At 36.5% G+C, this 27,503-nt stretch overlaps 1 long non-coding RNA gene across 2 annotated transcripts; it reads left to right on the top strand.

The window, feature by feature from the left end:
* The first annotated feature begins 284 nt into the window (after positions 1-284).
* On the top strand, positions 285-27,503 carry LOC138312544 (uncharacterized). Of its 2 annotated transcripts, none has more exons than XR_011206978.1 (3): positions 285-371; positions 20,830-21,041; positions 27,346-27,503. It is a non-coding gene; the product is annotated as an uncharacterized lncRNA (long non-coding RNA). The 2 variants fall into 2 exon arrangements; XR_011206979.1 differs by lacking the exon at positions 27,346-27,503 and adding an exon at positions 22,542-22,660.

The following is a 27,503-nucleotide window of genomic DNA, read 5'->3' as shown; positions in this document are numbered from 1 at the left end:
TTCAATCCTACACACTGACAGCTTCAGTTTGCGGCCGCGATTTTTTTCATTCAGATGGGGTGGTAGACTGGATTACCTGCCTTAGTACCAATTCTCTCCGCTAGCTCATAAATACTGTGTCGTGCATGATTTTAATGCCTTGCCTTCAGTCATATTACCCCTAACTCACTAGCACCCCCAGTAGACGGGTTGGAGTTCTGGTGCAAGCTCCGCATATGGATAAATAACGTCATAGTCCGTTTAGCCAATCAGGCGAGGCTTTATATTTATAGTTTTTTGTGACGGTAGATTTCCCGCGATCCCGTAGAACATCCGCGTGATGCTGATGGATGAGGCGGCATGCTGAAAACAAAACAAATGGACTGTGGAAGGTAAGCTTTAACAGAGAATTAAACTATTTTATCTGTATTATTTGCTAAAATTATAAATAGCGACTGAAATAAGGACGAGGGATACGGATAATGTAAAGAGCCTCCGGCACAAACAGGTCCTCCTTCAGGTCCCGTTCAGGTCCATTCAGGTCCTTAGTACTCCAGTCAAAGGTGCCTGGCTCCCTAGCTACTGTTGTAGCGGAAAAGATATCATCTTCTGACCGAAGGTGATATCTTTTCCGCTATACAACAGTAGCTACTGGCTCCCCAGTTATCGCTAGGTACAGTTGGTAGTAGACTAAAGGTTACACGTTGTGCACACGGTGTGAATTTCGAGTGGACACGGAGTGCACGAGGTTTAGACTACAGGTAGACACGGAGTGCATGAGGTTTAGACTACATGTAGACACGGAGTGCACGAGGTTTAGACTACAGGTAGACACGGAGTGCACAAGATTTAGACTACAGGTAGACACGGAGTGCACAAGATTTAGACTACAGGTAGACACGGAGTGCACAAGATTTAGACTATATGTAGACACGGAGTGCACAACGTGTAAACACGGTGTCCACTACAGGTGGACATCGTGTCCAGATGATATGTCCACTACATTCAGACCACAGACAGACTAGATGATGTGTAACAGAGATAGTCTATATGGACTAGATGGAAATATTTATTGCGATCAGAAACATAATATTTATTGCAACATAAAATCGCCATTAATTACTGGAAATCATTCGTACTGTAATGTTTATTTGAATTGATACATAAAAAGTATAATGTATCAATACATATTATCATACTATTTGATTTATGATTTATATAAGGATGTTTAGTAGAAGTTATAAAAGCAAATGAACTACGTACAGGTTTAAGTTAAACCACACACTGGTTATGTCTCATCAATGGATAGTTCATGTCCGCATTTTCCCAGTAAAAACCAGTTTTTCTTAGCTAGTGATATATAGTTTAAACATTGACTTTTTATCAATCTTACTTAGGGTAGTTCGAACCAAAGACGTAGATGAAATTCTTGTTATAACATATAAAGTGATGAACCTAACGTGAAGTAAGATTTTCATTGTTGACGCCTAAGAGATATTTTGATCAGCAAAATATTTTGATTAATATTAAGGACATATAAACATAAACAGATTAAGTTCCTTCATAAAATGTTTAACTATGAATGTATGGAATATAGTTTTCAAAACGGTAAGGTGCACGAATATTTAGTTTTATGCCCTGTCAAATGTATATACGTAATGCATTTGCTTCATGGAACCTGGCGCGTTGCAAAGCATTGGAAATATAAAAAATCATCCATAGACGTTAAAAGTCGACATTAGAAATTACATTTTATTGTGTCAACCGATTGAGAAAAGCAATAATTCAGTATCGGGCATGTGGCTGCTGGCGAGCATCAACATAGATCAAAGGTACCGATTGCTAAAATCAGAAATAAAACAAGGGTGGCGGCAGCTTCACATATTGTGTTTATATATGAAGCTTTGTGGCGATTTTAAAGCCGCACCTTCACTCATAGTTTTTTGTAAAATCTTATTTTATTGAAAACTTTAATTGAAAGATCATATAATAAAAACTTATCGGCCATCTTTTTTCATTAAGATGTGCCAAGTATTCGCCATATCCTTGTTGCGTTAATTCCTTCATAATGAGGAAAAACGGTATAAAGCTAGTATAATCCGAAATAAAAAGGCCAAAATAAATTCAAAGTAAAATCAAAATCATTTCTATGGAATATATATTCAGCCACTATAGGGCCTTCTTCAGTCCGAAATAACACTAACACAACGTGTTCGTCTACATGTTTGTTTACATCTATTGTGTGCAGGTACAAATGTCTCGGCCCGTTTGATGTATACGGCGGGTTATTTCGACCCAACATGCTCATTAATTAAAACGTTAATTCCTTGAGTGAACAGAGCTTGCTGCCAGTTAGTTTGTGGTAGGAAGCACAAACTAGCTATAGGGATGTTAGTGCCTACTATTTGAAGAAGTGGAAAAATATATATATATGTTTCTGCTAAAATGTAGGTCACATGCCTGATAATAAATCAAACAGAGTCAAAATAAATCCAACTTCTGCCAATTCAAACTATAGATACATAGTTGTTGATTAGATTCTGTATTTGTCACAATTATTTTGATTTTAGAAACTCTGATAATTTGATAATATCCGATTCTGACCTTTTACAAACCGCGTGAGTTACGTGGTAACAAAATGTGTGATCCATCAAGGATTTATAAGTATCTCATATACGTCATGTACATGTACAATATATTGTACATGCCTGCTCGAAAGGTAATCTAGGACTGCCGTTGCCATGGTCACTTGGACTTCATACTGTTTCATCAACCACACGGTATGATAATTTAATTACCTAACATTGGTCAGCCAGGGACCTGGGACCTTCATTGGGCCCCTTCAATATGTTCAGTCAGGTGTATCACAGCTAACAACACCTGTATTATACGCACCTTATCCCAACCCCAGGAGGTCAATTTATAGCATGCTGTTCTTAGGTGGCAGCCTCTCTACCTATATATACATTGTACTCATCACACAAATACGTTAAGCTAATGCTAGTCAATAGGGATATGTATTTTAACTGGTTGTTGCATTTTAATAAATTTGATAATGAAGCCTTATATCTTACTTATAAATCCTTGTTTATTATATATTAAAATAAAAGAATATAATCAAAATACCTGGTGTATAATTAAGAAAAACATTTATTTCAAGATTATTGGAATATCCAATTCCATCAAATTGCTTTTTATTAATTTTTTTTTTGACACTGACTATTCTGACTATGTATATAAAATACCATATTATACTGTTTATAAATAGATCGAAGAGGGAGAAAAGCCTACATCATACTTTTTTCATATTGAAAATAGAAATTTTACCCCAAAAATAATCCCAAAAATACAGAAGGAGAATGGTGACATAATCACAAACCAAAATGATATTTTATTTGAAGTTCAATCTTTTTACACTGATTTATATAGCTTTAGAGAAGTGAACAATATTAATTTTAGATCATTATCTCAATGGTTGTGAGGTTCCCAAATTAAGTAATTTTGAGTCAGAAAGGTTAGAAGGTTACATAACTATGGATGAAGCAAGTAACACTCTGAAAAGTATGAAAAATAATAAAAGCCCAGGCTCTGATGGCTTCACAGTAGAATTTTTTAAAATGTTTTGGAAATATTTAGGAGAGTTCATTGTAAGATCAATTAATTGTAGTTTCTCAACAGGTCAATTTTCTATAACACAAAGACAAGGCATTATTACATGTCTACCAAAGGGGGATAAACCACGCCACCTTTTAAAAAAAATGGAGACCAATTACTCTTTTAAATACTGTTTATAAAATTGCATCTGGTGTTATCTCTCAAAGAATTCGGTCATTGCTAGATAAATTAATAAATGAAGATCAGACAGGATTCTTATCAGGACGCTATATTGGAGAAAATATTCAAACACTTTATGATGCTATGTGTTATGCAAGTTCGCTAGCCAAGGGTATTAGTCCGATTCTCTTTCTATTACCCTTGGCATATCTGACTTCAGAATGGGTGGTCCCGCACTGCGCCACCTGCTGGATCACCGCAGTTGCGCCCCTTCCATTTACGTAATAAGCAACCAATTAAAAAGCTCGTATCATTGTTGTATGGTTGAAAAAATGGCAGCGCCCTATGAAACACGCGTGTTATATATTGTTTGCGACAGATTCAAAATACCAAAGATGAACATGTGTGTGAGTCATTTGTTTATTAGTGAGTTCGGACACCAGTTTTTGCGTTTCATGCAGAAGTTCTGCAGTGTCCAATTTTGTAACGAGATCGTAGTACATATGTATATCTTTTAATTGTTTAATTTGTGAAACATGAACCACGCACATACTTTCCAATCTGTTTGGAGAGCAACGACTCCAAGACGTTCATTTAGCTGGTATAAAACATCTAATTGATTAAATAGATAGTAATATAACTTCGCTAGGAGTTGATGTTGACAGACGTGCCTGATCCCTCATTATACAAATGTAGGTCACTATACTACCGCTTCAGTTCAGTTTTGTTGACAAATCAAAGCTGCGTTTTTATTGGTCGCCTGAACCTAGCCGCATCCAATCAGAATTTGAAAGCAAAAACACCTGTTCTGAAGTGAGATATGCCAAGGGTAATAGAAAGAGAATCGGACTAATACCCTTGGCTAGCGAAGTTGTGTGTTATGTAGAAGATCTAAACATTCCAGGTATGATACTCTTGATAGACTTCGAAAAAGCTTTTGATTCTGTTTCTTGGGAATTTATTAATAATGTGTTAAATTATTTCAATTTTGGGGTTGGTATTAGAAAATGGGTCCAAACATTACATAATAATGTATCGTCTTTTGTAAATCAAGGTGGAAATCTTTCCTTGCCCGTCTCTATCAAACGTGGTTGCCGTCAGGGAGATCCGATCGCCCCATACATTTTTGTTCTTTGCGTAGAAATACTAGCTGCTAGAATTAGGTAAATAAAAGGTATCCAAATTGATAATGTAGACATCTTGAACTTACAATAGGAAGAATCAACATAATTAAATCTTTACTTATTTCTCAGCTTAATTAATTATTTATCACCTTACCAAACTCATCAGACAAGCTTCTTTCAAATTTAAATTCTCTCTTATTTGAATTTCTATGGGGTAGTAAATCTCATAAAATTAAAAAAGATGTCATTATTCAGAACTATAAGGATGGGGGGCTGAAAATGATAGATGTGCAAACCTTTATAGACTCTTTAAAATTAGGCTGGATAAGGAGAACTTTGTATTCCACAGGAAAGAATACAGGAAAGTGGAAATCACTATTACATTATTGTATAAATATTTGATAAAATGTAGAAATGTGGCAACTGCCAAAACATGTTTTGGAATCTCTCTTATTTGAATTTCTATGGGGTAGTAAATCTCATAAAATTAAAAAAGATGTCATTATTCAGAACTATAAGGATGGGGGGCTGAAAATGATAGATGTGCAAACTTTTATAGACTCTTTAAAATTAGGCTGGATAAGGAGAACTTTGTATTCCACAGGAAAGAATACAGGAAAGTGGAAATCACTATTACATTATTGTATAAATATTGATAAAATGTAGAAATGTGGCAACTGCCAAAACATGTTTTGGAAAGATGTTCTCCAATGTGTATTTAAGTTGAATAATTCCCCAATATCAATCCAATCTAGATCTAGATATAAACAAGAAACCATATTGAAAACAAAATTATGGTATAATGCAGATATTAAAGTTGGAAATAAATGCATATTTTATCAAAACTGGTTCAATGCTGGTGTAATTACCATCAATGACCTTATTAAGAATCCTGACAGCTTGAAAACACATTTTGAACTTCTTCTCAAGTTCTACCGGTGTGATTTGGCTGAAACTTGCATGAAATGATCCTGACATGGTCACGACAAGGTGTTGTTAGGTCATCTGACCTGAAGGGTCAGGATGACCTATAATCGTCATGTTTCGTCCGTCGTCGTCCGCCGTGCGCCGTGCGCCGTGCGTTAACTTTTCACATTTTGAACTTCTTCTCAAGTTCTACCGATGCGATTTGGCTGAAACTTGCATGAAATGATCCTGACATGGTCCCGACAAAGTGTTGTTATTTTTCGGGTCGATCCGAAATCCAAGATGGCCGCCACAGCCGCCATCTTGAAAACACATTTTGAACTTCTTCTCAAGTTCTACCGGTGCGATTTGGCTGAAACTTTCATGAAATTATCCTGACATGGTCCCGACAAAGTGTTGTTATTTTTCGGGTTGATCCGAAATCCAAGATGGCCGTCAAAGCCGCCATCTTGAAAGCACATTTTGAACTTCTTCTCAAGTTCTACTAGTGCGATTTGGCTGAAACTGGCATGAAATGATCCTGACATGGACCCGACAAAGTGTTGTTATTTTTCGGGTCGATCCGAAATCCAAGATGGCCGCCACAGCTGCCATCTTGAAAATACATTTTGAACTTCTTCTGAAGTTCTACCGGTGCAATTGGGCTGAAACTTGCATGAAATGATCCTGACATGGTCCCGACAAAGTGTTGTTATTTTTCGGGTCGATCCGAAATCCAAGGTGGCCGCCACAGCCGCCATCTTGAAAACACATTTTGAACTTCTTCTCAAGTTCTACCGGTGCGATTTGGCTGAAACTTGCATGAAATGATCCTGACATGGTCCCGACAAAGTGTTGTTATTTTTCGGGTCGATCCAAAATCCAAGATGGCCGCGACAGCCCCTATCTTGAAAACACATTTTGAACTTCTTCTCAAGTTCTACCGGTGCGATTTCCCTGAAACTGGCATGAAATTATCCTGACATGGTCCCGACAAAGTGTTGTTATTTTTTCGGGTCGATCCGAAATCCAAGATGGCCACCACAGCGGCCATCTTGAAAACACATTTTGAACTTCTCAAGTTCTACCGGTGCGATTTGGCTGAAACTTTCATGAAATGATCCTGACATGATCCCGACAAAGTGTTGTTATTTTTCGGGTCGATCCGAAATCCAAGATGGCCGCTAGAGCCGCCATCTTGAAAACACATTTTGAACTTCTTCTCAAGTTCTACTGGTGCGATTTGACTGAAACTTGCATGAAATGATCCTAACATGGTCCTGACAAAGTGTTGTTATTTTTCGGGTGATCCGAAATCCAAGATGGCCGCCACAGCCGCCATCTTGAAAACACATTTTGAACTTCTTCTCAAGTTCTACCGGTGCGATTTGGCTGAAACTTGCATGAAATGATCCTGACATGGTCCCGACAAAGTGTTGTTATTTTTCGGGTCGATCCGAAATCCAAGATGGCCGCCAGAGCCGCCATCTTGAAAACACATTTTGAACTTCTTCTCAAGTTCTACCGGTGCGATTTGACTGAAACTTGCATGAAATGATCCTAACATGGTCCTGACAAAGTGTTGTTATTTTTTGGTTGATCCGAAACCCAAGATGGCCGCCACAGCCGCCATCTTGAAAACACATTTTGAACTTCTTCTCAAGTTCTACCGGTGCGATTTCACTGAAACTTGCATAAAATGATCCTGACATGGTCCTGACAAAGTGTTAATATTTTTTAGGTTGATCCGAAACCAAAGATGGCCGCCACAGCCGCCATCTTGAAAACACATTTTGGACTTCTTCTCAGGTTCTACCGGTGCGATTTGGCAGAAGCTTGCATGAAATGATCCTGATATGGTCCTAACAAAGTGTTGTTATTTTTCGGGTTGATCCGAAATCCAAGATGGCCGCCACAGCCGCCATCTTGAAAACATATTTCGAACTTCTTATCAAGTTTTACCGGTGTGATTTGGTTGAAACTTGCATGAAATGATCCTCACTTGGTCCTGATAAAGTGTTGTTATTTTTCGGGTTGATCTGATATCCAAGATGGCTGCCACAGCGGCCATCTTGAAAACACATTTTGAACTTCTTACCAAGTTCTACCGGTGCGATTTGGCTGAAACTTGTATGAAATGATCCTGACATGGTCCCGACAAAGTATTGTTACATCTCTGGTTGATCACAAATCGAAGATGGCTACCATGACACTATATCTAATTAATTTCCTATATGTTAAGGCCCTTGGGCCTCTTGTTTGAAATAAAAATTTGTTGAAAGAAATTGAAAATGATCCTGACATGGTCCTGACAAAGTGACACCATATATAATTAATTTTACTATTGCCAAGGTAGTCAGATGACCGTTAAGGCCCTTTGGGCCTCTTGTTTTTTTTGTTTATTGCATCTTTTTTTTTTTTTTTTTTTTTTTATACATACCCTGGCAAAGCACCAAAATATTTTGGGAGGTCCCTGATCACATGCTATTTATTAATGTATGTTTTCCCATCACGTGTGAGATCTCTCTTTTCTTAAAATTGGATAGCTTCGCTTTGGCTAATCGTTGTGAAATGAAGTGTTTATATATATCACAGTATGTAGTCTCCCCCCTTTCTTTTGTCAGTCCATGTTTTGTCATTATGTCCATCCATGTTACTAGTTGTCATCTGATACTACATGTACAATATAAGTCTGTCAATCCTGTTTTAATGTCTGCCTGTTCGTTCGTCCATGTTTTCTGTTTTGTTTACTCTTCCTGTTTATCTCATTGTGATGGTGTCAATACATGTTGTATACTTTTGTTTTGTTTATCTGTCTCTGACTCTCTGGTCTTCAAATTTTGCTTTTTGTTTTTATTTGTATTGTTACCAACAATTAATCTGTTATAATAAGATGTATGAATGTGCAGGCTGAGTGTGTGTATGTGTGTTCACTTTGCATGTTATTTTTATTTTTGTATGTAATTTTATATATGTACAATCTTAATATATATGTTAAAAACTTTTGAAAAATAAAAAAAATATAAAAAAAGTATTATAATGTTTAATAAGTACCTTATCTAAATTAATTTTGATCATAATATATACATACACATGTATTATTGGTAAATGTTTAATAAGTACCTTATCTAAATTAATTTTGATCATAATATATACATACACATGTATTATTGGTAATGCATGGTTGTGCCAAACATGCTTGATTTACGCATAGTACAGCTCCCGTCAGCTCCACTTCACGGCTGTCTGTCATTACAATAATTTACATGTAGGAGCATCACTTACTATGTTTTACCAGCTAGTTTTTACCTCACCCTAATCTATCCCCAGGATACGATGTACATGTCTACCGAGGCTCTCCAACATGCATGTAAATGTACGTGGTATCTAATAAAAATGGTATTTATGTATTTCAAATTCATAACGAAAAAAATGTCTGTTTAGGGTTACATTGGCAAAAAAAGTAGGGTCGGTCGGTCGGGAGGATTTTTTTCTTCTATTTGTTTTAGTGTCTTTCACTCTAAAATGATGGATGGAACCGGAGTCTGAGATCGAAATCCTGACTTTTTTTTGTAGAAAAGTGGAAAAAAAATTAGGGTCGAGGGTAAAAAATTAGGTTCGGTCAGGTAACCCTAAACAAACATTTTTTTGGCCTTGTATATGATTTTTAAACGGTAAAGTATCTTTGTTTGTCTTAACAAACTTCCATTGAAAACATGTACAAAGATACTGGCCCCATTCAGATAAAGCCGTACAAACACAGAAGGCAACGATTCTGCCCTCTGGCCATTTATCGATGGTCACCTTGAGGTCCCTGAATATAGCTGGATACTGTGGCTTACCTATATGTTTGACAAATAGTGATTATTGGACTACAGTGGCTAGGAAGATGAAACGTAATGGGGTGGGGGGGGGCAAAGGTCCTCAATATTTCGTAACAACCCCCCCCTCTCTCGCGCGCCCCACACCCACAGGAGATATACTTTTTCTTATATCATTACATATAATCCATGTACACATCTATAGACAGTGGCTTCGCTAACTGGAAATTAATGAATACGCAAATTAGCGTGCGAGTTTGGGGGGGGGGGGGTCTGGGGTATCCCCTGGAAAAACATTACGATTTAGAATGACTGAGATGAGTTTTACAATGAATTTTGATGTTTTTTTGAGCGCCGAAGGCGCTAGATTTTGGTGTATCGCGGGTCCGGGGGTCTCCCCTGGGAAAATTTTTTACAATTTAGAATGGCTGAGATGAGTTTTACATTGCATTTTGTTGAATTTGCGAGCGCCATAGGTGCGAGATTTTTTTTTGGGGGGTACGGGGGTCTCCCCATTCATCCATTTATGGGGTGAAACATTATTGGGGAAGGATAATCATATTTTATATACCTGGTAAATGAGTCTGGTCCGACCCCTAGGGGCTGAGGGATGGGGCCCAAAAAAGGGCAAATTTTTCTTAATTTTAGCTTTAAAATCCTACACCTCCTTCATCCTTAAATGGATTTCATCTATATTTAGTGTAAAATATCATTGGGGAAGGACAATCATATTTTATATAAATGAGCCTGGTCCGACCCCTAGGGGCTGAGGGGTGGGGCCCCAAATGGGCAAATTTTCCTAATTTTAGCTTTAAAATACTACTTCTCCTTCATCCTTGAATAGATTTCATCTATATTTAGTGTAAAATATCATTGGGAAGGACAATCATATTTTATATAAATGAGATAGGTCTGACCCCTAGGGGCAGAGGGACGGGGCCCAAAAAGGGGAAATTTTCTTAATTTAAGCTTTTAAATCCTACTCCTCCTTCATCCTTAGATGAATTTCATCCATATTTGGTGTGAAATATCATTGGGGAAGGACAATCGTATTTTATATAAATGAGTCTGGTCTGACCCCAAAAGGGCAAATTTTCTTAATTTTAGTTGGCCCACTTCCTGTTTTCAGATTTCGGTCTCCTATCTCAATGAAAATTGGTCTATAGGGGTTTAAATTGATTCCGAACAACATGCAAACATTTTCATAAAGATTTTGGTATTCCAAGATGGCCGCTAGCCTACTTCCTGTTTTCAGGTTTCAGTCTCTGATCTCAAGGAAAATTGGTCTATAGGGGTTTTAATTGATTCAGAAGGGGGAACTTTAGGTGAGGACAATCATATTTTACTAGTGGGCGACACCTGAAGGAATGTCGCAGATGAAATGAAGAGAATTGCGAACGGGATTTAACTCTAGCTTAGAGAGCGATTTCAAGTAGCTCAGGAAATAATATCCCACAGTTTAAAGTCATTTTACGATTTAAGTCTATTTGACCCTTGTGACTGTGACCTTGAATGAAAGTCAAGGTCCTTCATTTGATCAAACTTGGTAGTCCGTCATCTCAGACTACAAACGTAATACCATAACTACAGATCTTTCCAATGTTAGTCTACATACAAAGTTTCATTAAGATCGGTTAATATTTACTGAAGTTATCGCATTCACAAAGTCCAATAATAATTATTAGTGCAAAGGGCGATAACTCCGTAAATTACAGTCAAATCATGCTGATTTTCGAACTCGTCTGAGATCTTTCTAATGTTAGTCTACATACAAAGTTTCATTAAGCTCCGTTCATATTTACTCAAGTTACCGCGTTCACAATGTCCAATAATAATTATTAGAGCAAAGGGCAATAACTCCGTAAATTACAATCGAATCACGCTGCTGTCGAACTTGTCTGAGATCTTTCCAATGTTAGACTACATACAATGTTTCATTAAGATCGGTTTATATTTACTCAAGTTACTGTGTTCACAAGGTCCAATAATAATTATTAGTGCGGAGGGCAATTACTCAGTAAATAACAGTCGCACGACGGAGGACGCACGACGACGGACAAAAGACTATGGCAATAGGTCACCATAACCTACAGATGACCTAATAAAAATGTAGAGTAATTAAGCTTCTCCAATGAAATAAAGCAAAATAACAATGATTACATAGTATTTAACCCTGACATATGATTTTAATTCATAATCACAGACACTTGAAAGTGACAATTCTGAATATGCATTAAATGTTAATTTATATTGGAATAAACCAGTTCTTCTGAAAGGTGAAGTTGTAATTGGTATCACTGTGATCTGCCTACAGGCATGTACTGTGGAGTGTTCCGTGTTTGTAGTGTAAAGAAATAAAGAATATAGGCTGGACATTAATTAATCAAACAAACAAGCTCGCCAGCCGAACTTGAACCCAACCACATCAGTGGAGAAATGTTCAGAACTACTCAAATCACTTTTACCTTTTAAGATGCATTATTTTGTCTTAAAAGTAGCTTTCCCAAATAAAAGTAGCACCAAAATGGCTATCAAATGATTTTATGTATCCCTTGTGAAAAATCTGCCTTGGTATGCAAAATTATTTTTTCATTATTTCTATTCATTTTGGCCCCTGGGGACAATCCGACATGCATTTTTTATTATACCGAAAATCCGCTAATCTATTTAATTAATAATATTACTTAAATCTGTGGTGATCGAGTAAATATTTCCGTGTTAAGTATATAAGCTTTGTCTGTCATCGTTGTGCAATTGGAAGGGGAGATAACTCTGTGTGAAAGATGAACGGTAACTATTGGGACATGCACCTCATGTCTTATTTCTTAGCCATGTGATATATTTCAACTAATCACAGACACTGATATTTAGCATTATACTTGGAGACACTCTTCTATAGCTCAAAAATGACTAAAATAGAAAATTACCTCCCTGTATTCAGTCCCACTGAAGTTTCTGTAATAATAAATATGGAACAGCTTACCAGGTAATACTTTAATAAAGGTACAAATTCAGCCTTAGAGTACATTAAAATTTGCACATATATCAGAAGCAAACCAGTTCTAATATAAAGATATTAGATTTGTTGGTTTTACTGTGATATGCCAGAAAAGCCCAATGTAGTGAAATGTATGTGAAATGTTCAAACTTGCTTACTGTCCGCCATTACACATATAGTGGTCCGATGTCTTGTATGCCGAGCACTGGCCCGGCCTTGCCAGTGCAGTAAAATATTTTTGGTCCAGAACTACCCAAATCGCTCGATTTTCAGTAGTGTATTTACTTTATTAGATGCATGTTCTTGTTTAAAAATATTTTCATCAACACATAACGTGCATGACTTTGGCATGGGTATGGGTACAGCGTACATGTTGTACCTGCTTAATCGTATTGATCAACAATTTGGAATTGCAATCAAAATACTTAACAATGTCGTGGAATTTGTCGATATTCTTGTTATATGTTTAATAAGGAATGTAGAACAACACATTTATGTCATAGTGGTTATGTAACAAAATTAGCCTCACTGAATTGTTCATTTCAGAATTTGGTAATTGAAAGCACACCCTTTCAAAGTCAGTTTTCAGTAGTAATAGAGAAATTCATTGTTTTTAATTTCATAATTGAAGGCACAATCTACTTATACCATCTTTTCCTATTAGGGCCAACTTTAGATTGCTTTTACAATACTGATCCATGAAGAATGTTTTTTTTGCAGTGTTACAGCACTGTAAGTATAAGGCCAAAGTGGCCGACATATTACCACAAGCCCTCCACCTCTGGGATGCGAGTTTAAATCCCATGTGGGGCAGTTGCAAGGTACTGACCACTGGTTGGTGGCTTTTCTCAGAGTACTCCGGCTTTCCTCCACCAACAAACCTGACATTTCCTTACATGGCCCTGCATGGCTGTTAATATGACATTAAACTCATAAAACTAAAACCATAAATACTCAATGACATCACCAATATCAGCACAAATCCTACTGACACTGTTGTTCTGCAATAGATAAAATGATTCTCAATCTAATAATAATCACATGATATGAAAGATTTGGAAATGTCATGTATATGACATCACAAATTTTGTATAATTACTGGAAATATGTATTTTTATGAATAATTATGTAAAAGTTGCCGCTAACCCCATTTTATCAAATAGAGTTTTTCTTCAAAAAAAAAAAAAAAAAAAAGAAATTGGTAACAGTCGACAATATCATCCTGGCCCAACACTCAATCTCTTACAAATACATACATTTTAGTAAACAAGAAAAGTTAAATAATGTTTTTACAAGAATATCAAAATAACACTATAGTATTCAAACAAAAAACAATAATTTTAGCTGAATCATTTAACATTAACCTTGATTACATACCATGGCATGAAAATGTGAAAATAAGCCAATTACCTCCCCTTACCCATCCCTGGTTAAAATCTTGGTTTTGACCAACCTGAACAACATCGGGCATTACACATAAAACCTGAACGACATCGGGCATTACACATACAATGTAATACATGTGATTTATCTCCCATCGGTTGCTCCTGTTGGGTTCGGACAAGATTTGGTCAATTTATAGAATATCAAAGGCACATGTCAGACTTAGAAATCTAAACATATTCATTCAACTGTTAAACATAGCTGTACAAAAGTATATATAATTTATCTGCACAACATATGCAATTGCATTATGATATTCAGATAGTATCCCTCCATTTCCTGTGCTCTGCCAAATATCATGACTTTTGACCCAAAATTGCAGAAAATTGTACATAATACATTTCAAAGAATCCTTCAAAAATATTCAGTCTGTGAAGGAATATGTATCTGTTTGTATTTTCTATGGAATTTGTCAGCATGGGGAGATAACTCCATATTGCAGGAAATTTTGAGCACCAGCCATCCCATAAACTTACAAACCTGGTGTACCTGGTGTTATGTGTTTTGTATGTAAGTTGTTGTGCATTAAATACATACTGTTTCTTTAAATTAGATAAAAAACACAATGAACAGAAAAGGATGGATGTATAGAGCATCGGGTAATGGGTATGTCCACACCATTGGTCTTTTAATGAAGCAACCCGCCCCCCCCCCTCCCCCCCCCCCACCACCACCACCACCCTCGGATAAAAAATATGAATGCGGTTTTATTATAATTTAAAAGTCATACATCTAAGATCAGTATTACATGAATATTAATAACATTATTTATTTACAAGCTAACCGATACTTAACATTATATATATCATTGGCTTCTTAGGTAAAATCTGTGTTTTCGTTTAAATATCACATACAGTGTATATAACAATAAAGATAATAAAAAAGCTAACCGAATTTTATAACATATATGTATAATTCATTCATTTTTCACAAAAAATTATACGGACAGCCACTTGATACGTCATGATATACACGTGCATATCAAAAGGTCTCCAATACTTTTAAATGACATACGCATCAATTTAATCGTTTCAGTCATAATTTGCGTGCACCTGTGTTTTGGCTGAGGTGACCAAGATTGCATTTTACGGTCTCGGAATAGCAGTTGAGAGTGCTTGTTTTACACATGTTCATAGAAATTTAACTGTCGAAAACAGATATATCTAGATTTAATATCCATGAAAAGTTACATAATACGTATAAGACCACGATCGAGAGTATCGTGGGTAGCGATAGGCCAAGGACACCTCCTTGCAGGCGGTGTAAGGGATTTGCAAATTATTAAGTCTAGATGAAATAAACGATTATTCTAATTACTGGTTTATGTAAATAATGAATGTACTTGCAATATTTCCAATTTTGGATATTTTTATATTGCTATAATTAATATCGATGCTGCTATCGTTTGTGCGATGAGATGAGATGAGATGATGAGGTTTTGCTGAGTCATTTCGGTTTTCCCTGTCGACACCACAAGTGACCGTGTATTCTGTTTTTCCTGCAACTTTGTCATTATACATACAGAAGATGGTATTCAAAACGAAAGCAAATTGCCTGTTATTTACACGATTTCGCTTAAAGCGAGACGCTTCTTTGATGATCAAGAAAAGAATGCATTCACTAAACCGAATGAGTGTACACCTTTTTACTACCGTGGAAATATGTAAGCGACGTTATTCCGGTGATTGTGACGTCAATGTTTGGCGGAACTGACTGCCGTTTCATTCACTCCTACTAAAAGTGACGTCGGTGGAATGTTCGGGATCAAGTCATCAAATTTAGAAATTGAATCAGACGAAAGAAATTAAACAATTATTTACTGACATTGTAATATTTTCCTATTGCAACTATTACAGGAAATTCTTATTGGCCGATATCGAGTTCTGTGCCCGACTGATGTCGATATTAGTGTTGAAAATGCATTGTTTCTTGATATTGTTCCGCTTCCTTTGTTGACTTCAAATTCGTAAAATGAACTTAACCCGGGAAGGGCGTCAGAGCGCTTGTTTTCAACGGGAATAAACACCGTAGTGATAAAGACCTTCCAAGTATGGCAACAGTAAATATTTTCATCAGGGAAATAGGGACACAAAAAGTCAATTTTCTCCAAAAGTAAGTAATTTACACTACATTAATTTTGCTGGAACACTTAAAAAATCGTTCTGATTTCAGAACAATTGGAATTATGAAGAAACCTCTTACAGTATTTTTATTATTATTATTATATATAATGTAAGTTAATTATGTTATCATACCATTTAGTGAGGCGCTATAAAAATGGTATAACAAGAGAAGAGACATGTTGATTTTAATTATGAAAAATACAGCCCCCCCCCTGCCTTACACACACTATTTATGATAGGGTGCACATTTATGTATATTGTATGTACATATACATATGTGCCAGTATACATATGTACATGATGCATGTGTACACATGGACTTGCTCATTCCCTAATCCCATTTTATCAAAAATAAACTGTTTCCTTAGATAATATCTCTTAATTATTTAGCATTATGGTGCTAAGTAATTTTGAAAATTAACAAAACAGCAAATTACCTCCCTTTACCAAATCCAAGTGAAAACTTTTCAATGACATGTAGTTCAATAATTAATGGTATGAAGCTATAGTACAGCTAAATAAAGAATAACAAAGCGGTGAATTTGTGCATGCCCTTTCAAAGCCAGTTTTCAACATTTTAAATGGCAAATCATGATCAATTTTTGAAAATAAGGTTTTGACTTATATTTGAACCATGCAGTGTCATTTAGGGATTTGTCAGACATAATGATGGAGGAAGCCTAAATGAAAAAGGTGTAAAAAAAAACATATCTATGTAATTAACAAACTCAAAGAAAATTAAATTTCCTTCGGTATAGTTAATTGTGTTTATTGATCATTTGATCATAAATAAATTGAATTTGTGTTTTTAGTGTTGGGTTTTTTCCATGTGTTTGGGGGGGGGGGGGGGGGTACTGTGTCTGTATACATCACTTATAGCTTGAAAATTTTTGTTTAACTTAGTATTATAACTGTTTGCCATGTATTAAAATTCAAACATATAACATGTGTACATTGTACATGTACCGAAATACATGTGTATATATATATATGTAGATGTAAATGTAGATCTACAATAATATCTTATCTTTGTTGAGGTTTTATTCTAAGTTTACAAAATGTCAAGTACTGTAAACCAACTTTTTTCTCCCCAGTACTGTACATGTATGTTTTCCATTTTAAAAAATACGACGCATACCGGTACATTTTGTATGTGCCAGGTTCAGATCGCGGAGAAAACCCGGAGTACCAGGAGAAAAACCACAAAAAAAAATAAAAAAATTAGTACCTAGTAACTGCCCCCACATGGGATTCAAACTCACTATCCGACCCAGAGATATATACTTTTTTCACATTTACTTTTTTTAATACATCATTACATATAATCCTTGTACACATCTGTAGACAGTGGCGTCGCAAACAGGAAATTAAGGAGTACGCGCCGAAGGCGAGTATTTCTGAATATTTTGAAGGTTCGGGGGTTTCCCCAGGGAAAAATATATAGAATGGCCGAGATGAGTTTTACAATGTATTTTAATGATTTTGTGAGCGCTGAAGGCACAATATTTTGGTGTTTGGGGGTCTTCCTGGAAAAAAAAAATACGATTTAGAATGGCTGAGATGAGTTTTACGATATATTTTGATGATTTTAAAGCGTTCTTACATGGTCATTTTTCTATTTAAAGTTACCTGCATCTAGAAATGATAATTGTGAATGTTGTCATATCATCATGCAACCCTGCTCGATCTGAACATACTGGCTTCACACCATCGGTTCATTGTTGTGTAACTCAAAATAATAATGAATTAATTGTCTTGTCTTACATAGATAATTTATCTCTGCTAAGACGTATAAACAAATTAATCTTTTAAAAGACATTTTTTTAAATAGAAGAATTCATTGATGGACATTTTGAGTCTAGTTCATGTGTATTGAATTTTTATTATTAAAGGTTTGAAGATTACATGCTTTAACGTTTTAGGAAATGCAAAGCACAGCAGAAAATTTTCTAAAATGTAAAATGAAGAACAAAAAATTTGCAGGACGACCCCTTTTTTCTTTCAAATGTGCATTTTTAGAACATTTCAGTCGGCGAAAATGGGCGGGCAAAAAGACAGGTTTGCCCCCCCACCTGGGGAACGGGGCAAGGAAGGGGGTTGGCAGACCTGTTCTATGTTTCTATGCTCTATTAACACACATACATACGTTACGGCCTAATTGTCAAAGCCATGTCTGCTGTTTTCCACATCAGTTACATAATTGTTTTATGTCAATATTTACAAAAATGTTGTCAAGGAAATCAAATGTCCTAACACTGTCAATAACATTAATTCATTTTAATTCAATTCTATTAGATTTATGAATGCAGTCTTCAAATTATAAATCTCAGCACTAACCCAACTCAAATCCTTAAGAGAATAGTCAGGGCCTAAGCCCTGGGTAAAAATTTGGATTACTCTTAATTTTGTTTATATGTAAGAATGGCGAAATCAGGCATGGATTCAACGTGTCAACCGAGATAATCATACAACCTCACACAGACGTCATTATTATCTGCGATGTACAAAACATATAACATGGCTGAAGAGGTTGACGATCAGTGTGATATTTACATGAATGCAAATTTTCATAACGCTGGTCAAGCTGATGATTCCTGCCGGCATCCTAATTATATATATATAATTACTGCGCAGTTGTTGACTATACACAACACAGCAAAATTGTAAAATTAATCTTCATTGTTAACATTATTGACCCCCCTCCCCCCACCAGTCTGTACAATAACTTAAGCAATTATTATGTGTCATGTAAAACTGCGGTGCATACAAATGCTTCTGATAATGTTGATGTTGATCATATATCCATTGTCAAACTAACTGGTACATTTTTTCAAGATTTGTCTGGCTTGTTTTCTTTAGTTGTAAAATATTCGGTTTACTGTTTAGTGCTATCCCTTGCCACTGTCACATTGTGTCACTTTCCTTCTGATCTAATCATGGTTTAGGCCTAAACACCATGCTTGGTGCTATTTTCAGACAGCAGACGTAAACTGGTAATGACCAAACAGGTGTCATCGTATCATGATATATATAGCATCCATGTGCAGAGGTTTCGGCACCGAGTAGTTTCGCTACTTCAAAATAAAGTCGGTACCTTCTGAAAGTCGTTTCGGCATTTGCACTTTAGGGTACCGAAACGACTTCAGCAAGTACCGAAACGACTTTGTAGCGAAACGACATGTAAACAACGTTACGGTACGTTACATTGTACAAAGTACCGAAACGATTAATTTATGGTTTAACTACTAGCAATTTAATCATATTTATCAAACAATACAGATATATTACGAGATACATATATTCAAACGGCATCTGACTCAAAGGCAGCATAATTGTCAGTTTATGTGTTGTTAATCCATGATTTAGAACGCATGCATGGTTCTGTTGTCAGGCACTCGCGATGATGATAATGAAAAGCCAGACTAAGTAGATTTAGGCCTACGAAAACAATAAAAAAAATATCGGATAATATGAATATCCACCGATAATGATATTGGTGTCTATAACAAGTAATACGCATCTACTTACCTGATATTGCCGGTTATAACTTGAACACCAAGGCGGCTTCAACGTTTTTACTCAACCGGATACAAACATTACACATTCCTCATAGGGGGCGCACTATAAAGGGTGCGGTATGATTTTGTGTGATCGAGACACTGCAGCCAGATCCATTTCACTGTTGCACATTTTGGACGCATTTTGTAAAAAAAATGTGATGATCAGTGCATAAATTATTTACGCATTTTATGATTTTTAGTTAGTTCTACAGAACATTTCATAAATATCACTCATTTTTAAATGGTACATTTGCCGGTCCAATCGTTCAGAATAGCTCCGAAGGAAGGCGAATGGGACCCCGAAATATTGCGTCTGTTGTGGAAATTTACCGAGAAGCTGCGAAATACCACCATTATTCAAGGCTGTATTGTGGTCGTTGTATGTAACATTTCCAAAAATCAGGAATACCGTTTTGTTCAGAATTACAAGGACTATTTCTATGTAGAGTCTCAGATTGTTAAGTTTATTAATTATTTCACTAGGACGAATTAAACAGAAACCAGTGGTCAAAATGCCGATTTTTGCCTGTTTGACCTAAAAATATCACCTTTAATGAATTTTCGTAGCTGACACGATTAATTCAATAGATATATCACGCTGAGATTAAATTACATTCAAAATTTCAGCAAAATATATCGGTTAGTTTCCTTATTACCCAAATCGCGAAAATAAGCGGGTTGATAGGTTTATTTAGCCGTGTTAACATTTCGTTCTAGAACGAAAACTCTGTTATAACAGAGTTTTCGTTCTATCTCTTCATTTCATATATATCATATTGTAATCTATATTATGTGTGTATAGTTTACATGTGCATAAATCTCAGTCATTTCAAGGCTTTAATATGATCGATTAGATTACACCAATAATTCTTATCATGTAATTATGCATATCAAATTATGCGTATCTTATACATTTCACATCAAGTCTGTATCATCCATATATATAAGACTGGATTATTTAGGGTTATGTTTATTACATAAAGGCTTAGGCCTGTAGTTGCTAGTTTTCTCTTATTTCCAGTTAAAGCCAATGGAATTGATCGAAGAGCAAGAACAAAAGCTTATATTACATAGGTAACTGTTTCATATTTATATTTTCAGTGTCAAAGGTCCACATTTCACTTGTGGTGACAGAATTGCCGCCGTCATAGAAACTAAGCGTGAAGGAACGAGGAAGAAGCTGGCACAGTGTGGAGTACGCTGGAGCATTATTACAGTGCACAGGCAAAGTAACTCTGTCACAGGATGCTTAGTACTTTTCCTGGCAATTCCTCTGCGACAAGTAATGCGATGGCCACCCAACTATTAATTGTGTAAGCCTCTGGATATATACACATACACACACAGTATATAAATAAACACTTGCTGAAAGAATAAATGCTAAAAGATCACTGCATCTGTATCAGGGTATTTGTCATATTCACCAATGCATCTCAAAGAATGAAAAGCATTTGCAAGTTTACAGTGACAGATTCATGTGCCATGAGTACAGAAAGAATAAATGTATGGATGACCTTTTGCGAGATTAATTTCGTCCACAACTTACATTTTGGTTTCCTTTTAAACCTAGCGTCCCATTTGTTACATTTTTAGCCCACCATCATCATTCAAATTGCCTTTCGTCCGGGGATCCGTGGTCCGTCGTCCTTTCGTCCGTCCGTTAACAATTCTTGTTACTGCTATTTCTCAGAAAGGACTGAAGGGATCTGTCTCAAATTTCATATGTATGTTTCTCTAGGGCCCTCGTTGTGCATAATGCATTTTGGAAATGATCGGTCAACATGATGGCTGCCAGGCAACCATCTTGGATTTTGATTGTGAAAGTTTGTTACCGCTATTTCTCAGAAAGTACTGAAGGGATATGTCTCTAAATTTACATGTAGGTTCCCCTATGACCCTAGATGTGCATATTACATTTTGGGAACGATCAGTTACCAAGATGGCCAACTGGCCGCCATCTTGGATTTTGGTAGTTAAAGTTTTGTTACTGCTATTTCTCAGAAAGTACTGAAGGAATCTGTCTCAAATTTCATATGTTGGTTCTCCAAGGGCCATAGTTGCATTGTGAATATTGCATTTTTGGACCTATATGTGAACAAGATGTCCGACAGACCGCCATCTTGAATTTCGGTAGTTGAAGTTTGCTACCACTATTTCTCAGAAAGCACTGAAGGGATCTAACTGTCTAAAATTTCATGTGCAGGTTCCCCTAAGGCCCTAGTTGTGCATATTGCATTTTGGGACTGATCAATGAACAAGATGGCCGATAGGCCGTCATCTTGAATTTTGATAATTGAAGTATGTGACCGCTATTTCTTAAAAGCACTGAAGGGATCTGTCTCAAATTTCACATGCAGGTTCCCCTAGGGCCCTCGCTGTGCATATTTGTATTGTTACCAATATGAAAGTGGTTAATTAATAAACCTATAGATATACATTTTGGAATATTCACAGTATTAATTAAAATTAGGTCAATAAAAAATGTACAACATTAGGTTTGGTCACACAGTAAAACATGTAATGAACACACTTATAGCAAATTCATTGTTGTCTGTAATAGAATAGCGAACTATGCTTATAATTACAACAGAAATATTTAATTGGTCCATAGAAGTTCCTTATATCCGTGATTTACTGAATTTTGCTTTGTAGAACCTTGTAATTATTATAACAGAGTTAGCCTTACTAAATTGTCCATTTATTTTTATTTAATCAAACTTAAAATCTATGTGTTGGAGGCAGTTCTATTTCTTCGAATTCTCCTTTATATATGGATTGAACATGAGCATTTGTTTTTAATTCTTTACTTACAGGACTTACCCACTGTCTGCAATAATATATTTTAGACAACAATGTATGCACATGGAGTTCTGGACGATGGATGGATAGTTTCTGGCCTATCTTCGTCACATGAACAAATTAAACTGAAGGCAGGGTATGTTATTTTATTATATTAATCTATTTTAACATGACTGAAGGGCACATCAGTTATTTCATTGTTCATCTATGTACACATACCAATACAGGTTCTTTCTTAAGTACCCAAGGCTAGTAGTAGATTTAGTTATAGTGTACATATATCAAGTTCACAGCCAGACATCATTTGGTTCACATGTTATAAAGGAAAATCATACAGCAAGTCTACAAATTGTGAACATGACATCTTGTAATCAGTTATGTAGATATCATTAAATCATGATCAATATGCTTGTTTTGTACATAACTAATACATGTGCATATATATATATATATACACATAAAATAATTGGAAAATCTATACAAAATGTATAGGAAATTGCCCAATTGATTGTCAGACAGTGCTCCACTAGGGCACATAGGCACCATTTAGTATCTGACCAAAACGTATATTAGGCCGGGTACTATTTCGTTCTAGTAGTGTAGCAGACCACCGTTAAGCTCAGGGTTTGATCCCAACTGGCATTGTTACATGGGGTGCTGTAGAACACTCAAATTGGATGTAAGAAGAGAGAGATAACCTGGATTGGTGTGTGTTTTAGGGTGAACACATTTCAAAGGGGAAATTGTTAAGTAGTGTAACACGTTTTAATTGTAAATAGGCATGTAGAGATACAGGTTAGAGTTGCTTTTTAGCTTTTCACTAGGAGGAAATTTCCTTTAGCTCAGTCAGTAGAGAAACAACCAGTACGCATGCCGGAGGTCACAGGTTTGATTCCTGCTGAGGCACACTATGCTCTATAGGCCTAAGCTAGTTACTGGTCTGAAGCTACTGACTCTAAGGGGAGGATCTTCTTAATGCAAATTAAAGTTAGGATATGTCCATATCACTGTGTATAGCATTTACAAATATACAGTACAGTGTTTAGTCAGATAAGTGAAGTTCATTACCATATATTTACATTTTCACTGCAGTCCCACTATGTAACCTTACCAAACGCAGTTGGCAGTCATATAGACAATGAACTTCAAGCGCTAATCATGACGTCATTATCATTGTGACATTACAATTGCCGTGCCAGCGATCATGGAAGACGGCAGTTCAAATGGCTGTTCCCATCCATGACAATAACCAATGATTATTTCATTAAAGATGCAAAATTCCTTGGGATTTCATCATAAATTGTAACCAAATGTAATATAAGCATTTAACGTCTTTCAGTTTGCGTTCATAGCCAATATGAATGGAAACTGGCCAAAGGCAAATTCAACATGAAGCACTAGATGTTCAATGCTTAAGTGACTTTTAGCTCATTCACCACTGAAGACACATTTGAATGCTTTGAATTCAAAATCTGAAACAGTTCGTGAACTTTCAGGATTGAATGAGTATCGGACTGTATTCAGTTGGCTATTATGGGAGTATGAATGTCAAGAGATTTTGCATCTATAATGAATAAATATTTCTCCCATGCATAAATCACAAGGATATCCCATGGTTGATTGGAAGAAGATAACTAGACAATTACGTGACGTCATCAAAGCATGCGATGTGCATTGTCGATGTCATATATTTTGATACCTAAACGACATTCTTGTTAAAATGGCGTAATGAAAAAGCTAGAAAGCCATGAAAATTTCATATTTTATCTACTTAGTATGGGAGAAAAAGAATCAAACATGGATCTGTCAAGTGGTCAAAGATATTGCAACCCTTGCAATTGGTAGGCCTGAGTCGACAATCACTTTTGTTTGTGGTCATCCGTTGTCCGTTGTGTGTCTGTAAACAATTTACAGTTTCGACTTCTCCTCCAAAGGTACTGAGGCAAAATCACTAAACTTCACTAAAACCTTCTATAAAGAAAAAGCCAATCAATATTTTGAATTACTGTAGTTGGTTCAAACCCCCATGGAGCTGTGAGATGGGCCAAAGGGGATAAAATTGAATAAATTTTCAAAACTCTTCTTATGAACTCACAGATATGATGAAATTCAATACTGTTTAAAAATTGACTGGTCTAATTAAGCTAAGGTCCTTTACAAACAAGAGGCCCAAGGGCCTTAACGGTCATCTGACTATCTTGGCAATAGCTGTATAGGAAAATAATTAGATATGGTGTCATGGTAGCCATCTCCAATCTGGGATCAACCAGAGATATAACAACACTTTGACAAGATCATATCAGTCGCATTTCATGTTTCAAGTTTCAGTTAAATTGCACTGGTAGAACTTGAGAAGAAGTTCAAATGTGTTTTCAAGATGGCATCTGTGGCAGCCATCTTGGATCATCTGTGGCAGCCATCTTGGATTTTGGATCAACATAAAATATAACAACACTTGGTCGGGACCATGTCAGGATCATTTCATGCAGGTTTCAGCTTAATCACACTGCTAGAACTTGAAAAGAAGTTCAAAATTCAAGATTTTGGAATATTTGACTCTCGTAACCTTGAAAGTAGGTCAAGGTTATTCATTTCCACAACTTTGATAGCCCTTTATCTCAGCATTGACTAAATATGAATACCCTGGACCTTTTGGCTAATTAAAAGGTGTAGTTAAAAGATTTTAGCTTAATTGACCCCTGTGACCTTGAAAGAAGGTCAGGGTCATTCATTTTTATAACTATGGTAACCCTTCATCCCAGCATGCCACCAGCAAAATATGAGTACCCTGGACTTTTGGGTTAGTTAACAAAAATCGTTCAAAGATTTTAGCCTATTTGACCCCTGTGACCTTCAAAGTAGGTCAAGGTCATTCATTTTCACAACTTTGGTAGCCCTTCATCCCAGCATGTTATAGGCCAAATATGAGTACCCTGGATCTTTCGGTTAGTTAAAAGAAGTCGTTCAAAGATTTTAGCCTATTTGACCCTCGGTAACCTTGACAATATTTCAAGGTCATTAAGTTTCACAACTTTTGTAGCCCTTCATCCCAGCATGCTACAGTCCAAATATGAGTACCCTGGACCTTTTGGTTAGTTAAAAGAAGTCGTTCAAAGATTTTAGCCTATTTGACCCCCCTTGACCTTGACAATACGTCAAGGTCATTAATTTTCACAAATTTTGTAGCCCTTCATCCCAGCATGCTACTGGCTAAATATGAGTACCCTGGACCTTTTGGTTAGTTAGAAGAAGTCGTTCAAAGATTTTAGCCTATTTGACCCCTGTGACCTTCAAAGTAGGTCAAGGTCATTCATTTTCACAACTTTGGTAGCCCTTCATCCCAGCATGTTATAGGCCAAATATGAATACCCTGGATCTTTCGGTTAGTTAAAAGAAGTCGTTCAAAGATTTTAGCCTATTTGACCCTCGGTAACCTTGACAATATTTCAAGGTCATTAAGTTTCACAACTTTTGTAGCCCTTCATCCCAGCATGCTACAGTCCAAATATGAGTACCCTGGACCTTTTGGTTGGTTAGAAGAAGTCGTTCAAAAGATTTTAGCCTATTTGACCCCCCCAGGGTGACCTTCAAAGTAGGTCAAGGTCATTCATTTTCACAACTTTGGTAGCCCTTCATCCCAGCATGTTATAGGCCAAATATGAATACCCCCTGGATGTTTGTGGCCAAATTTGGTTATAATCTTCCATGCAGAACTCTATGACAAGTAGCTATTTAAAGGATTTACCTCTATTTCCCCCTATTGGGCCCCGCCCCTCCTGCCCCCGGGGGCAGAGCCAAAATTTATACAAGTTCTGTTCCCTTCCCCCAAGGATGTTTGTGGCCAAATTTGGTTACATTCCATGCAGAACTCTAGGACAAGTAGCGATTTAAAGGATTTACCTCTATTTCCCCTATTGGGCCCCGCCCCTCCTGCCCCCGGGGACCAGAGCCAAAATTTATACAAGTTCTGTTCCCCTTCCCCCAAGGATGTTTGTGGCCAAATTTGGTTACATTCCATGCAAAACTCTAGGACAAGTAGCGACAAGTAGCGATTTAAAGGATTTTACCTCTATTTCCCCTATTGGGCCCCGCCCCTCCTGCCCCCGGGGGACCAGAGCCAAAATTTATACAAGTTCTGTTCCCCTTCCCCCATGGATGTTTGTGGCCAAATTTGGTTACAATCAATGCAGAACTCTAGGACAAGTAGCGATTTATAGGATTTACCTCTATTTCCCCTATTGGGCCCCGCCCCTCCTGCCCCCGGGGGTCAGAGCCAAAATTTATACAAGTTCTGTTGCAATCCATGCAGAACTCTAGGACAAGTAGCGATTTAAAGGAAATGTTGACGGACAGACGGAAGCCAACAGACGACGGACGCCGCGCCGCCATGACATAAGCTCACCAGCCTTCGGGCCAAGTGAGCTAAAAATGACAAAATGACTTAAATAACAAGAATCACCTCAACTCACAGATGTGATGGAAAGTACTCTTCATAGTGTGAGAAGTCAAGTTAATGCAACCAGTTATAGTGGTTCTCTAGATAATAAAATTTTTCATTTTTCTCTTTATTATTTTACAAAACGTTATTGCGCTCATATTAGTCTTCAATGACATCAAATGAGGCTGATTGGTGCATGGAGCCAAATAGTCTAAGCATATCTATGTGACTTTCTGTATCAAACCTGATTTGAATGTTAAGGCCCATGGTTCTCTTTTTATTTTGTGACTAATATGAAAAGGGTTATTTATAATTTTGAGTTTGACAATGCAATTCAAAAACCTTATTGCACAATGTGTATTTTTTCCTTGTTATTTCAGTCAGCCTCTTTGAAGACAACGAGGAAGTCTCCCAGATACCCATATTATATCACATGTCAACACTGCTGATATTTCTAAACTTTTTGCTTGGATCTCCAGAAATGACAAACCAGACTCTTTGAGGGATCTGAAGAACAGCTTTTAAGAAATTATGTGAT

This window comes from Argopecten irradians, unplaced genomic scaffold, assembly GCF_041381155.1.
Source record: "Argopecten irradians isolate NY unplaced genomic scaffold, Ai_NY scaffold_0364, whole genome shotgun sequence".
In the NCBI taxonomy this organism is placed as follows: domain Eukaryota; kingdom Metazoa; phylum Mollusca; class Bivalvia; order Pectinida; family Pectinidae; genus Argopecten; species Argopecten irradians.
This window is presented reverse-complemented; position numbering and strand designations above follow the sequence as displayed.